This window comes from Microplitis mediator, chromosome 2 (assembly GCF_029852145.1).
Source record: "Microplitis mediator isolate UGA2020A chromosome 2, iyMicMedi2.1, whole genome shotgun sequence".
Lineage (NCBI taxonomy): Eukaryota > Metazoa > Arthropoda > Insecta > Hymenoptera > Braconidae > Microplitis > Microplitis mediator.
Window position 1 is genome coordinate 1,158,203 of NC_079970.1, and position 17,034 is coordinate 1,175,236.

At 30.8% G+C, this 17,034-nt stretch overlaps 1 protein-coding gene across 5 annotated transcripts in view; it reads right to left on the reverse strand.

Moving 5' to 3' along the window:
- Window positions 1–17,034, reverse strand: part of LOC130663997 (ankyrin repeat domain-containing protein 50-like) — a 141,698-nt gene that overhangs the window by 53,610 nt on the left and 71,054 nt on the right. For all 5 annotated transcript variants that reach the window (XM_057463615.1, XM_057463614.1, XM_057463616.1 and 2 more), the window contains one exon: window positions 476–511. The gene's annotated coding sequence lies outside the window, so the exon portion shown is untranslated. The remainder of the gene's footprint in view (window positions 1–475; window positions 512–17,034) is intronic.

Below are 17,034 nucleotides of genomic sequence, written 5' to 3' on the forward strand. Positions count from 1 at the left end.
AAATTTTAAAACTTTTCAGTTTCAAGCGATCGTTAAATTTATATCAAAGGGTTAAAGACCCTCTGGAGAGTGAATGGATGCCAAGGAAGTGATGGTACGTGAAATAAATGTAGGGATGTTTGTTTGGTGGTTTTCACAACCCTCTTGCGGCTGATGGGACTTGATTTCCTGATTGAGTCATGGTGTTTCAAACGTTTTATACCCGATGGTACAGCCAATGTCGTATCTGCGACATCCATCTTCCCTTTCTATTTCCAAATAAACTTCACGGAGGAACGAACCAGCAAGTAAACGAAATGGATAAAAGAAAAGTCTCAAGTCTCGTCGTATTCTACGGTCGAACGCTCAAGGATTGCAAACACTTATTTTCACTTTAAATCTATAGTTTTTTTTTTTTTTCTTTTTCCATAATAGCTACCAACCACTCACTTGACATTTCTACTCGTTTTTATAATGCAGTAAAACAATTACTCACCAATTATTCAGCTGAGGCCTCGTTCTCAATAGTAATCTGAAAAAAAATAAAAAATGTTTAATAATCCGTTAGTTCTCAGTATTTTATTATTGTAATTCAAGATAGAAAAATAATAATGATGATGATGATGATAATTCATTTTTTTTACGTACAGTAGACTCGAGAGAATGTAGAACGTGCGAATTCGCATCAAAGGAAACATTAGCGTCTACGGAATTGTGTCAAAACCTCTAATTAAGTGTACCCTGGTCATTCTGAATCTCCAAAGTGATGCAATCGCGGCAACACATAATTACTTGCACGCACACATATAAATAAAGACCTCTATTTAGTTAGATAAGCCCGCGTTGAACTTTTGAATATTAAATTTATCGAACGTATTCAAATTTAATTCCAACGATCATCAAATTATTTCTGATAATAACTCATATTCAAACCAAAATTACGCTAATTGTTCAATTGATGAATCAGGTCAACTGTCGACTAATTAAATAGAGGACAAAAAACGAGGCTGTGATATAAAAAAAAAATATAGCGAGCAGCAGGAATCGACGATTATCAGCAGAACGAGTAGAGAAGGCGGCAGGAAGTGAGTCGATAGGAATATAGTTCTCGAGAAATCGTAAAAAATGTCGATTGTCGTTTTTGTCGGGTTGGAAGTAACGGAGATATATGTAATAATCATACGGCAAAGGGTGATAAGGTCATGTGTTACATACATTTACTCGTCCTACAACCTACTCATTCCATCATTATTATTATCATGATTTTTTTTTCTTTTCTATTTCTACAAACTTGTAAATCATTGTAGTCACGTTTTATCGAGTGTATATCGTGTATTCGCGGCAGCTGTGCTCACTTCATTGAACATGAAGAAAACATGTGCGAGTTTGTACTACGGATAACCAGCGACGACGAAAAAAAATACAAATATATATATAACTTTATATCTGTCTATATACAGAGATACGAAAATAATAAATTGCGGTTTGTGTGGAGAGAAACTAGCGTGGAATTTTGTGGTTTATGTTGAATTCTTGGGTACATATATTTTTTCATAAATCTAGAAATGAAGGGGAAGGGGGGGCAAAACGGGATACTTAACGAAAAATTTAGTTTTTAGGGACATAAATATCGTAAATTGGCTTCATTTTGATTCTATTTGAAATAAATATAACGAATTTTAGACTGCCATCAGAAAAAAAATTTTTATTTTCTGCGGGCAAAATGGGAGACCCCAAAAAAAAGTAAATTTTTTTTTTTTTTTTTTCAAGTGAATAAAATTGATGTAATAATGTCTTTCTAAATTGATGTAAGTAATAAAATTTACTCTCAACATATTTTTAAAGAAGTTTTTCCTTATTATTTCTTTTCAAAATTTGAAATTGGCGCCAATATTATACTTTTCGCAAAAAATATAAAAATGTTTTTTTATTAGCTTTTAATAGAGTAAAATGATACTAGATGTCATTTTTGACCATTTTCGAAAGTTTTTCGAGAAAAAAAAATTTTGACGAAATTTTGAGGGTATCCCATTTTGCCGGCCTATCCCGTTTTGCCCCCCCCCCCCCTTCCCCTATAAGTATACATGTATGTTAAAAAAAATATTTTTTTAATCTCACTTTCACGGTGGACACTTGAGATTCTGAATAACACGAGAAAACTAGAGCAAGAGAGTTTTCAGAGAGTGATATTATTTTACTAACAAATTCTATACCGGGTCTTTAATTTACAGAAATTTCTTAACTTCAAACAACTTTTCTGAGGGGATTTACTTTTCTTTGTCACTGGAAGAGTGCCCATAATAACTTGGACTAACTTGTCACGTTGCGAAAATTTTATGCAGCTAAATATCTTACAAATTTTATTTTTCTCTTTTTGTTTACTTTATTTCATATATTTGTATACAATATAAGTCTCTTAGTTTTAATGGAATGTAAATTATAAATAAATTTAATTTTTTTCAATTAGGAAATAATTGGGTTTAATTTGAATTTTTTATAAATTACTCAGCTTAAAAAAAAAAACAATTTTTTTTATGACTGTTTGGATTAATAAAGTTTTTATATCAGTATTAATTATCATTTAATTAAATAAACTTTTAATTGTTTTGTTTACTATTTAATTATTATCGTAATTTGTTTTTAAAAAATTTAAATTTTCCTCTGCAAAATGAACGTGAATTGCCAGAGATTTTAAAAGCAGCAGATAAATTTATTATGTTCTCAATTTCTGTAATAAATAAATTATGAAAGTAGATTGTAAACATGTATAATAATTAAATAATTAATTGATAAAATGAAGTTATCTGAAAAAATATGTATGTCGAATAAGAAGATAAAAGTTAAAGAGAATCTAGTGTACAGTGAACAAGACACATCGTAAAGTTTATACGACATCGGAGGAAGATACACAAGCAGGTCAAGTCGCAAGATGCATTTTTCTTTTATACTTCGCGTTCTTATATATTTCCTTTTATATATATAAGAAAAAAAAATCTGTCACGTGAGCGCAGAGTTGCAGAGTGTCTTAGGGGACTTTCTGACCTCTTGCTCAAGTTTAAAGAGCAATCGAAAAAAAAATAAGAGCTACGTAAGGATTTTTCTGTCGAGAAAAATAAAAAACCAGACAAATATTCAAACTGTTTACTAGACTGGGCCAAAAAAATTGACTATTTTTTTTTTTCATAGCTATATCGAAAATATTATTCAGAATGACAAAAAAAAAAATTTCATGAAAGTTTGAGTCCTTAATATTAATTTTAAGAGGTCTATCATCGCTATTTTTAATTTTGATTCATAATTTGATGTTTTACGTCAGAACACTTTTTCTTATGTGAAATTAAATTCCCTACAAAAAAGGTCTGATTGAAAATTTTCGTCAGACAAGCCGTTTCCGATTAATTAAGCTTAATAAAGTGATATATTTTTTCGATTTAACATTTTTACTTTTGAATTTTGTAACTGACAAATCAAGAAATATCTAAGAAAGATCGTGACAGATTTTTGAAGGAAATTTAATGTTCTACAAAAACGGCCTCTTAATATTTTTTGCTAAAACCACTCCTTTGAAAGTTATTCACGTTATAGAAATCGTTTTGACTCAAATTCAACCTTGAATAACTTTCGAAGGAGTGAATTTAGCAAAAAATGTTAAGAGGCCTTTTTTGTAGAGCATTAAATTTCCTTCAAAAATCTGTCACGATCTTTCTTAGATATTTCTTGATTTGTCAGTTACAAATTTCAAAAGTAAAAATGTTAAATCGAAAAAATATATCACTTTCTTAAGCTTAATTAATCGGAAACGGCTTGTCTGACGAAAATTTTCAATCAGACCTTTTTTGTAGGGAATTTAATTTCACATAAGAAAAAGTGGAAATGAATTTTTTTTACTCCAATGTTTTAGCAGTTCTGACGTAAAACATCAAATTATGAATTAAAATTAAAAATAGCGATGATAGACCTCTCAAAATTAATATTAAGGACTCAAACTTTCATGAAATTTTTTTTTGTCATTCTGAATAATATTCTCGATATAGCTAAGAAAAAAAAAATAGTCAATTTTTTTGGCCCAGTCTACTGTTTACGGAACGATATTTTTATAAAAAAAGTAAACCCGAAAGAAATACTTTTATTCGATAGGTGCAATTAAACGTCCTTCTATCTTAATAAATTGCGCACTCGATAAACTTTTTATTTGCAATGGAAAAAAAAAAAAAAAAATGTACTCATCATGTAAACTCGCGAGTAGAAATATCGCGATCGAAACGGGGGCAAAATTAATTACTACGGCCGCGTGCAGTGATAAGAGAGAAAGGACTAAAAGGAAAAAAGTATAAAATAAAATTAAAGTGCCAATTACCGAGCAATGACGTCAATCTCTCTCACTCTCATCATTTATTTTGTTCTTTCACGCTGTACACTGGGTATAGTACTCTTCCGCTCTCCCTTTCACCGTTATTATTATATATACTGCACGTCATGCACTTGTCGCTGAAAAAAAATATTGTACTGCATCCCACTATTCGTTTTAATAAATCGATTACTTCAATAAATAAAACTAGTGAATATAAAATGAAGTAAAAATAAAATAAAAACCAAAAGCTTCGGAAACTAAAGTACCGCCGTTGGGGTTAGACCCGCGAATTAGAACTACTTTAATGTGCACCTAAGAATTCAATGCAATTAGGACTGATTTATTATTTTAATTGTCTGGTTTAATTACCGCGGCAATTATTCAACTTGTGAAAAATAAAAAAATCCACCGGCACTCGGTGCTGTCTCGGAGAAAACCAAATGACTTGAGATTTTTTTTACACCGCGGAGCGATAATTAATAGCGGAAGGAACAAATGCGTTAATAAATGATCAATATCATTTCAATAAAATTAAATGACTTTGAGCCACGTGATGTATGTAAGTAGTAATTGGAAATGTGTTTAATTTAATCAGATCCATCAATTTTAATTAATAACAATATCGACGAACATCTGTTTTAATTATCAGTGTTAATATTCTCATACTTATATTTATATATTCACACAGAAAAATTAATTTGCAATAAATCATTTATTTTTATTGCCTGTTTATTTGTCATTTTATTTTAATACGTTTTTTTTTATGTCTGAAAGCAATAAACCGTTGTAAACTCGAAATGACTCAGTTGTAAGTATACCAGTCGGAAATTCTCGGGAATATTAACCCTCGAATGAGTCGACAGGTCGATGTCATAGTGGTTATAAACTAAAGACCCAAGTGGAACTGTGTATGTATATTAGACTGTTTCATATTAAGCGACTATTTTTTTTTTTTTGAAGAACTTTGAAAAATCGAAAGGGTATGTTAAAATATGTTGACAGTTAAGATATGAGCTCTTAATATTGATATTTAGAGGTGGCTGTTTATAATTTTCGGTTTTTCATTTAGTAACATGGTAAAAAATACATAACTTCCGAAAAAATCAAGATACAGAAAATTTCTTCCCAAACATTTTGTAGCAAATTTACCGACCTACAAAAAAGGTCTTTTATGATTTTTGCATAAATTCAACCATTCACAAGATAACCGACGTCAAAGTTTGATACAATTCGAAGAACTTGTTTTTGCTCGTTCTGAATTTTATACCATGTCGACTAATGAGAATTCAGCAATTCTTAATATAGTTTTTTGTAGGAAATTGAATGCTCTACAAAAAAAGTCTCTTATCATTTTTTGATAAATCCATCTGTTCAAAAGTTATTGGAGCATGAAATCAAGTTAGAGTAAATTTTTAGATCTTTTTACTTTTCCGGCGAAACTATCGGACTTATTATAAAATGTCATAGGATATTTTTTGTAGACGACTTTATTATCTAGGAATTATCATTGATAAAGTTTTTTGGAATTCTGCATTGTTTTCTAGTTATTTCCATTTTATTGCCAAGCTCTTAAAATCGATAAGAATTATTTTTTTTTCGGTGCTTGGCAATAAAATGGAAATAACTAGAAAACAATGCAGAATTCCAAAAAACTTTATCAATGATAATTCCTAGATAATAAAGTCGTCTACAAAAAATATCCTATGACATTTTATAATAAGTCCGATAGTTTCGCCGGAAAAGTAAAAAGATCTAAAAATTTACTCTAACTTGATTTCATGCTCCAATAACTTTTGAACAGATGGATTTATCAAAAAATGATAAGAGACTTTTTTTGTAGAGCATTCAATTTCCTACAAAAAACTATATTAAGAATTGCTGAATTCTCATTAGTCGACATGGTATAAAATTCAGAACGAGCAAAAACAAGTTCTTCGAATTGTATCAAACTTTGACGTCGGTTATCTTGTGAATGGTTGAATTTATGCAAAAATCATAAAAGACCTTTTTTGTAGGTCGGTAAATTTGCTACAAAATGTTTGGGAAGAAATTTTCTGTATCTTGATTTTTTCGGAAGTTATGTATTTTTTACCATGTTACTAAATGAAAAACCGAAAATTATAAACAGCCACCTCTAAATATCAATATTAAGAGCTCATATCTTAACTGTCAACATATTTTAACATACCCTTTCGATTTTTCAAAGTTCTTCAAAAAAAAAAAAATAGTCGCTTAATTTGAAACAGTCTAATGTATATATATATATATATATATCTTTGTATATGATGATGGAGAGACAGAGAGAGATGGCGATAGTAGAGAGTAAGAGTCAAGAGTTGACAGATGAGTCTCCTCCTCGTCGAAAGCCACGTCTGCTCGATGTGGTTATCGATTTTTCGCGACATTATGTTTCCCGAGACTACTCACTCACTCACTCACTCACTCAGCAACTCCCACTTTTACTCCCACAATTTATCTTTATCTCTTTTCATTCACCTCTCGTCATCTCATCGTCTTTGGATTCTGGATTATAGAGTCTATTATCGACCATTAAAACTCTCCACGAGCTATTCACTTATCGATTTTTATCGCGACAAGCCTCATCGGAGAGTTTAATCGTTCCTCGTCTCTTCATCATCTAGCTCAGCTATACTCTCATCGTAATTAATTGACCCAGCCGGGCTAAAATGTCACGTAGATTAATACAATCACCTAATCTATATAAATATACATAATCTGTCTCTCGTCACCACAAATCTAATTACAACTTTTATTGTTGCTCTTAACTACTACCCAATTACCCTCTTAATTATCAATTACTATTATTTTAATATTTCCCACGATCCTTTTTTTTTTCATTGAACATCAATCAACTCGAGCTCCAGCTCCAGGGATACCCGTGACCTCGACCGAGATATAAATTAGACGATCGCGTAGTGCCGTACAAACAGAATCTCTACAGTTGATCTCACACGATAGCGCCCGAGGTTCTATTATGGTTTACTATGCACCAGTGTATTGGTTTGATTGAGAGTAAAGTACACTGATGCATCCACATATTATGCCCATAGATACCCACTAATGGTGCAAACTACATATATGTATCGAAGCTAACAAGAGGCCGAATGCCCCGCGGGAATCAGTCGAGAATTTAGCTGGTGATGACAACAAACAAGACTGTCCATATCAAACTCAGTCATCTTAAAGGTAACCGACACAACAGCTCGGTCTTACTTGTTGGGAATGATGAAATCTCTAGAGCAACAAAGATATGCTGTACAGATAATGGGACAAATATATATATGTATATAAATATGGTAGTTGTTAAATGTAAGACCGAGGTAGAGGTAAAGTCGAGGACACATGCTGAAAACACATGGCGGTTTAACGTTAATAACGCGACCAACTCACGCATATTCAGAATTTATTATATATATATACATACAAATAACCACATATATAGTGATAGTGATGGTATGGCGACATTCGAGTAGTAGACATCCGGTACAATACCCTCAGATATAATGGCTCTCTATTTCCTTGCATTGTTCAACGGTTACATTATATGCACCAACAGTAGATACTTACATTAGAAAATATAACCATGTATTTATGTATCATAGATCTATATATATATACTTATTTATATTATTTATAAATGAGCGGAATTATTGCATTGTATCTGTATGGTGTGCTATGGTATTGTATTGTATGCTATGATTTGGTGTGTACGAGAAACGAGACACACCTCAATGCGTGTTCATAATTGAATGTTATTGTCTGCGCATATATATTAATGTATATGTATATGTATATTTGGATATCATGAATACGCTAATTATTATTTCCGTGAATTTTGATTGTTGATTACAAAGTAGAGGAGGAATTCGTGATAAATTTATTTAATGTCGAGATGATATGGAGCAGACAGCGCGAAGTATGTAACGAGATATGAGGATAGAAGCTCTTCTGGATTAAATTTCGTGGGGTTTTAATTCAATGTCAATATAATAAAATCTTGAGCAAACGAATTGGTAATTAGAGACCGAGTTTGTTTTTGGGTAAAGTTTGTAAGGCATTTGAATATATATGATTAGATAATGTGTGTGTAGATGGATGTGAGATGAACTGAGTGAGTTATTGGTAGGTTATACAACCGTGGAAATTTTTTAAGTAATTTATGTTTTATTTTTCAGCAGCGTTGACTTTTTTGTGGACTTTATTTATGGAATGTTTAATTAACGCGGTTTTTTATTTATGCCAGAGGATAGAGATGTTGTAAAGTATGGCCGGCGAACAATAACGCGGAAAATGTGTTACTAAAGTCGGAATGAAATTATATTAGCAATTTTTTATTACCTTGTCTTGGGATAGTTCGGTTTTCTGGTCTTCGCGGCAATTAAAAAGATAAATGCTGCAGTAGTTATTGAGATACAAAAGTTTGTTTACGGCGATGTAAATAAATATGCATTACTTGTGGAAATAGACGTAAAGTTTGTACAGAGTGTGGTATTAATAATTGTTGTTGTTATTAACAGAAGCAGGTGTGAGAAAGATTTGATCAGGCTTAAAGTAATCAGTCTTATCAACGGCGGAATGAATGCTGAGGAAAATGGATAAAAATGTAATAAGCCGTTATAATCTGGCTTTGTTTGTGTGCACAGTATATGTTGTTATAAAATATTATGTTATTGCAGTGCCTATAGTATAGTAACAGTAATAATACCCGGAAGCTGTAATTTATTTTTTTATTGTGACACTGAAATATTTTTACGACGCAATAGCCATTTATATACTAAGACCCTCGGAAGATGGGTAGTAACAAAAAAAAAAATAGATATATATAAAATGAATGAAGACTGTTTTTCAGTGCTCTTATATTTTTTTTACTTTTATATTTTTTTCCCTTTTTGGATACTTATACTTGCGTTGGCAAAATCATAAAGTCGTCACGTGTTCCTTAACACCAACATCTTTTATGCAGAGCGCGCAACCAAAACGTTTCGCGAGAAAAAGAGGTTTTTATAATTCACACACGATGTGTCGTGTATAAAAATATATGCGTGTTGTGTGCGTATGTCACAAAGTCGAGTTGTAAGTTTTTCGGATGCCTCCCTCTGAGTTAATAAAACAAAACCTATGACACTCTACGAGAAAAACGATACAAAACATCTATGTATATATAAATAAGTGTTAGAAAGTTAGACCTAAATATATATCCGGAGTGAACCCCTTGGTTGATCTTTTGGCTAGCATTCTGCGTATAGAATCACTTTAGACACTCATTCAAAGGCTTGAGATAAATTTAAATGTTTTTTTAATATTTTTAAAAAAATTGTCAGTAAATATGCTGGCTGAGAGATTAAATAGTTAAAAAATATTCTATTTTCTTCTGGGAAAAAATTATGCTTTTGAAAATTTTCAATCTCATATATTTTCGGTCCAAAATTCTGAAGGTTTCATTCAAAATCATTTTCTTCATCGAAGAAATCTGTCAGCAGATCTTTTTTTTTGGAATAGTTTAAATAAATTTCGATTTTTATCTGGCAAAAAAAGAATTCTTCAAAAGTTTTTTTAATATTTTTTAAAAAATTGTCAGTAAATATGCTGGCTGAGAGATAAAATAGTTAAGAAATATTTTATTTTCTCTTTGGAAAAAATTATGCTTTTGAAAATTTTCAATCTCATACATTTTCAGTGCAAAATTCTGAAAATTTCATTCAAAATCATTTTCTTCATCGAAGAAATCTGTCAGCTGATTTTTTTTTTTGGAATAGTTCAAACAAATTTCGATTTTGTTCTGGCAATAAAAAGATTCTTCGAAAGTTTTTTTTTTTTTCAGTGCGTAATTCGACTTTTGTGATAGTAAAAATTCACTGGAGTTAATAAATATTTACTACAGAAGTGCATTTTCACTATTCAGTTTGAAAAAAGTGGACTGTCGCGGCTGCATAAAAAATTCCTGATCGAAAACTCGAATTATATTTATCTCTAAATGTCAATGCTCTTGAGCTAATGTTATTTTTCATCTGACCTTTTGACATATTATCGAAGAAATTTGTAAAGTAAAATTTAGGAGTCGCTCGGACTTATTTATACAAAGACTGAACGGTTATAAATATAAATAAAGTGAGTAAGAAAAATGACGTAGTAAAGTTTAAAAAAATTTGAGCCATTTATTTTGGTATGATATACATTATTTTATTTCTTCATACGCTCAGAGGTGTATTTTATTACCGGTAGGAAAAAATATATACAGATATCGTAGGTAAGTGAATGAATTATCGATAAAGTTTGTAACGCCTGCATATACGCCGGGTTATAGTTGCATACACGTGTGTATACATATATTCTTGATGTTTAATTCATAACTTGACATTACTCATTCATACGTCGGTTCGGTCATGGATGTGGAGGTATACTTCCGTGAAGAATGCCGTAACAACTTTTCAACCCGGCACACATCGTTGTTCTTATATATTCTTAAGAAAAATCTGTATGGGCTATATGCTGTACAATATCGGATCCAAAAGTTCTTGGGTTATAAATTTTATGAGTTTAGTTACTATAAAATACATAAAACAGAGAACTTGAATTTACAAAGTTGCCGAGAGATACCGAGACGAAAAGTGATTTTATGTTAATACTTATTTATGAAAATTTTAAAAAAGTTTATAGACTACTTTTTTTATCAGAACAAATACTTATTGGCGGTGTTGATATTTTTAAAAAATTCTTTTAAAGATTCAGTGGAAATTTTAAGTTTTTTCAGCACAAAAAGAATTGGATCGATTAACGGACAAAGTACTTGTATGTATTATTTTTTTTGTACATACGAAATTACACTATTAAGATTCACTCGTGAGGCTTGAAATTTTTTAACGTGTATTAAATAAAAATGAAGAGTTAAAAAAAGAAATGTGAAAATAACTTTGTGGAAAGGAAATCAGTTGTTGAGATAATTTAAATATATGATTTCTGGAGCAATGATTTAGTGGAGAATTTTTTTTTAAGAAAAATATTTCTTTATTATTGTAATGAATGCATCCACTTTACCGGCCTAGACCAATTTACTAGAGCATTACGTTCTTCACGCAAATGCAACCTCATCAACTAATTCGATGAAATACTTGTAACCATAAACAATAATTGGGCGCCAAAAATACGGTATTTCAAATGTTTATTTTAATCTCGACTTAATTTGACCCTTAAATTTTTAAGGATATTAGGTTTGAATGTAATATTCTACTCTAAATAAAGTAAATTTCCCGAACGTATTATACGGGCATAAATGTAAGTTTAGTGCAGCATGTGTGATATATTTTAAGCCCGGAGTGAAATTCTCGACTAAACTCCCCCGAGGGGTCGGGAAGGAGAAGAGGGTAAAAACAAGTATAGGTAAGATGCATTAGGAATTATATATAAGAGCAAAATAGCGGGAAATACTGGCGCCACATAACAGAGAAGTGTTTTGTAGCCACGGTGTTTTGCAGCCAAGAAGTATTCTACACCGTTCTCTATTTCTTGGTCGTCTTGGCTTCACTTCTACTCCTCTCCTTTCAATCTTTCACATTTACTATATATATAGGTACAAAACAGAGATGTTTTTACGAGAGGATTGGTACATGTCTTTGAGATTTTACTGCTCTGTTGATGTTACTAGTAGCTGAGAAAGATCTCTTGGGTAACAATCTGCCGTGTCTTCCATAAAGATTTATATTCTCAGAATGACGTAGATAAGGATCTTTGGATATGTACCAACCACTAAATAACTATTCGATTGTCTTCAAGACACAAAGCTATGACGTTTCTAATTTATATGTCAAGAGAGCAGGGCTTCGACTTATCAGCTGTGTAGATGAGATTTTCCTGGTCTATTAAGCTCCAATGGACATGACCAGATATATATAGAGAGAGAGGAAGCCGACGATGCAATTTCTGGTGGACCATCAAGGTGCACGAACAAACTTCTCCGTCCCAATGGAGCCTGCAGAATGGCATCTCTACTCTGTTCATACATTCAATGAATAGCTACGAAGTACTCCCAGATTACTGGGAGCTCTACATCCGAGCCCTTACTAATTCTGTATTCTGTATCGAATATCCATAATTTCATTCATTTGCAGATCAGCTGAAATTTTTTAATTCGAAATTACAAAAAGTAAGATAACTATTGCTTTCAAAAAATAAATCGCGTTAGCTATCGGTAGGTATTTAGGCCCAAGTATATCAGATATCCCAAATATATAAGGGATCGGAAACTATTCACATATACAGCAAGCCAACTTATCTAGAAAATACCCAACTCTTGTGCTCACCTGCCCCAATATCTTCCAAACCTTTATATAGATATATAGATATATATTTTTTGTCTTTTCTCATCAGTACTACCCTCTGGCAGTCGACACGGCTTTAGGTATAAAAAAAATTGATCCCTCGCTTAATCCCATCTCAGATTACGCGGCAAGAAAATTGTCGTGAAATCTCTTGGAGAATTTCGGGCTTCAAGTTTCCTCCAATTCCTACATCTATATATATTTATACATTTTATTATATTACTCCGTAGCAAAGAGGGATGGAAACTTAGTTAGCAACATTAGAAAACTCGCAAATAAAATGACAAAAAATAAAGTTATCGAAAAGTTATATATTATGAGGTATAATAATTCATAACTTTTAAGCAACGTCTAATGACATATGGAGAATTATCTCGTCACAAATTTATGTTACAAAGTTTATAGATCTGTTAACTTTATAAGTACGGTCACGCGCCATACGCGACATATATATGTATTACATATATGTCTTGTAATATTATACATATATGAAAGCGGGAAACCGTAGCGATGTCATTTTCACAGCTAATCCTCTAAGAAAGGTTTGTTGAAGGAGAATAATATGTCACTTGTACTTTCATCGGCTTTTCTCTCGACCCCTTATACCCTCTTACTGTATAATATATATACATATCATGTGTATTATTTAATATATATACGACAAGCATACGTCCAAGCTTATTTATATAATTAATCGCGTCGTCATTTAAAAGGTAATCTAAAGTCTAAAGTCGAGAGAAGCTTATATTGTTACCCGCATCTGTTAGAATTTAACAAAGCTCTTTATGTACGGTCCTATAGCTCGAGAACAATAACTTTTTACTCTTAGTTGCTGCACTACAAACGAGTCCTTAATAGAAAACAAAGCCGGAGTACTCGATATATTTTTTTTATATCGTAAAAAAAATAAAATGCAAAACAAAACATAACTCTACACAGTAAAAAATATTGTGTTAAGATCAACACAATTTGTGTGTTAGAAACGGTCCACACAATATTTGTGTTATTTTTCAACACAGACTATTTGTGTTGAATTTCAACACAAAATTATGTACCCGAAGATCGGAACGTTTTTCACGCAACGAAAATGAAAATAATTCACGAAATTTGTGTCTAAAGGCGAATTTAGGGGTAGTTGGGGGTGGCCTCTCATTTTTGGGTGACATGAGAAACATTTCCGAAATTTAGATCCATTAGATTTTTCACTTTTCATTTCCTGTTTCCTATTTTCGTTCCGCGAAAAACGTTCCGATCTTCAGGTACACACAAAATTTGTGTTAAAATTTTAACACAAAATTCGAGTAATATAAGAAGTAACTTCAACACTTTTTAAATGTTAATGGTGACACAAAAAAAATGTTAACTTTTATATTTGTACCATGGATTATTTTTAGGTTATCAAAAGTGTCAACAATTATTATTTAACATTGAACTATTTTGTGATAGTAAACATGATCCTAAAGTTAGCAGACAGTTAACAATTTTTTAATTTTTTTATCAACAAATCAATTACGAAAAAAAAATAAAAACATGGGCATGTAGAAAAGTAAAAAAGCTACAGATGGAATTTTTTCAATATTTTTTTTTTTTTTAAACTATACGAATCATGAACTTTGTCAACTTAATTTTTTTATGTCCATTTGAAAATAAATAAAATCAATGTCCCAAAAATAATCTAACCAAGCAAAACTGATGCTTAATGGCGCTTCCCACGTGAATAGAAGGAAGACATTTTTTTTAACACAATTCAACTGTCGTTTCAACACTTTTTTTGAGTTGATTTTAAAGTAACACTTAAGAAATGTTGATAATATCGATTTTTGTACTAGGTAACACTTTTAAAGTGTTGAATAGGAGATCGATTGAAAATTTTAAAGTAACACGAAGAATTGTGTTGATTTGACACAAAATAATCAACGCAAAAAGTTTAACACGGACCGTTTTTAACACAGATACACAATATTTTTTACTGTGTAGATCCCGACTCAGTTGTTGCAGTTATCGTTTACTCCTATTTCCTATTTGTCGTTTTTACACGTAAGCACTTGTACTTGTGCTGCGAGAGCTGATATGAATAAAAAAAGTAAAAACGTTTGCTTCAGTTACATCATGTTACTTGAAGACGTTAACTGGGTCGCGGGGTTAAATTTATGGGGCTTGAATTTTTCTTTGCTCGACTTAAACTTTTTCCTTTTATGTATGATTTATTTTTTCCGAGGAATTATTGTTACTTTTCCAGCCAAAGTGCTTTACATTAAGCGACCCTGCTGAAGCAACAATGTAGTATCTCATAACATACTATACTTGCTCGAAGAATGAATATGAACGTTGGTAACGTGTGTATATTTATTGTATGTACGTGTGTACACACTGTGATTCATCCGCCCGGTTGACCTAAATTCCGCGGCAACGCTCATGAATCTTGTGCTAAGTCAATTTACATCGATTTTTAGGTAATATTTATTCATAATATATCTATATATATCTTATGAATTTATCATTACATTAGAGTTCCTGAATTTGTAAATTTTAAATTTTGAAAATAAATAACAACATTAACTTTCGAGATTTTAAATTCGGTAAATTCTTTCGCAGATACCGGGTTTTAAAATAGTATATTTATATTTAGTGTCAGATAAATAAACGACTTAGAGTTAGAGTTTGAATAAAAAAAGATAAAGTAAAATTTTGTACTTTTTTTTAAATTTAAATCTCACATAAATTTGGCGCTCAAAGTTTATCGGCTCTGATTGGAAAATAATGAATACTTTTTTTCATTTTGTAGTTTCTGTTTAGACAAAACAACGATAAATTTGTCTATACAGTGCCCGAGAAAAGTTAAGTTTAAATAAAGTTAAGTCTAACGTACGAGTTTTTTTTTATTTGAAAAAGTTTCAGAATGAAAACGAAGGATAGAAAATTTAGGTTGATGTGAAAAAAGTATGTTTTGGATAGTGTGCTGAAGATTAATGGAGTGTAAGATTCAATTGAGTGATGGGAGTTTATCATCTTGATCGACATTAAGGAGCGCAGTTAACTTTGTTAGCAAGATTATTGTAATTAAATTATTGAAGATGAGAATAATAACTCACTGCGAGATAATAATTTAATAATAATGTAACCTAGTTTATGGAAAATTTGTAATCACTAATCACTAATCACCAATATCACGATCCCGTGAATTTCGCCTATTAATTTTTATTAAGAAAAAGTTTTCAATTTCGAAAAGAAAATTTTATATTGAATTAATTAAATTACTATATTTATATTTTTAAATTTTTTTATATTACTTTTGAATATTAAATCTCAAGATAAAAATTATCATCATCATAAAAAATAGTTTATTAATTTTCTCGATACTTTCGCGGCATGTCTTTAAGTAAGCGGTAATTAATTAATTTTTGCTTTCTATTAAGGGGAAGGGGACAAAAGGGGGTAGGGTAGGCAAAACGGGATACCCCCAAAATTTGATAAAAAAAAATTTTCTATTTTAAATGGTTTTTGTAAATTCCAAAATCACTTTTGTAAATATAATTAAGCGTTACTTTGAATTTTTTTTGGTAAACTTTTTCAAAAATCAATTGTCAGTTGAAAAATATTAACGACGTTTGTTTTAAGATAAAAACTATTAAAAATTTTTTTTCTTCTTTTGTATCCAATAAACATGTAAAATATAATTTTTCATGTAAATTAAATTAAAAAAAAAATTCATCTTAATCAAATTCGTTTAAAATCCAGAAATTTTTTTTTTTTACCTTTTGTAGGGGGTACCCCACTTTGCCCGCAGAAATGAAAATTTTTTTTTTCAACGGTAACTGAAAATTTCTTCTATTTACTTTGAATATCATTAAAAAAAAAAAGATTTAGCGTATTTGAGTCCTCGAAAACTTGGTATTTTCTTAAGTATCCCTTTTTGCCCCTCCCTCCCTTAATTAGTAAGAAGCTTTAAAATTTATACTGTAAAAAATTTGCAGATTAAATCCGGATGACTGTTTATTTATTTGCATCCCTCGGAGTGAAATTTACTCCGTAGCGGAGTTCATTTAGTTTAAAACTCCGAGTCGGAGTGATTGCAGATTTAAATAAAATCCAGATCACTCCGAATTCACTCCCGATTTTTTAGTGTACAGAATAAAAAAAAATTTTATTTTAATAAAATCATGAAAAAATTTGTTTTCAGTCACTGGATCACAGTAAAAAAAATCTGAATAAAAATATAAATATATATATATTGTCATAAATAAATGAATACTAATGAACGTATAAAAAAAAAACTAAAAATCAAATTAATCGTAGAAATTTGATTATAAACGAGCAATCTGATTTTTTGTGCCAGGTCACGCGATTTTATGAAGCAATAAAAACTTT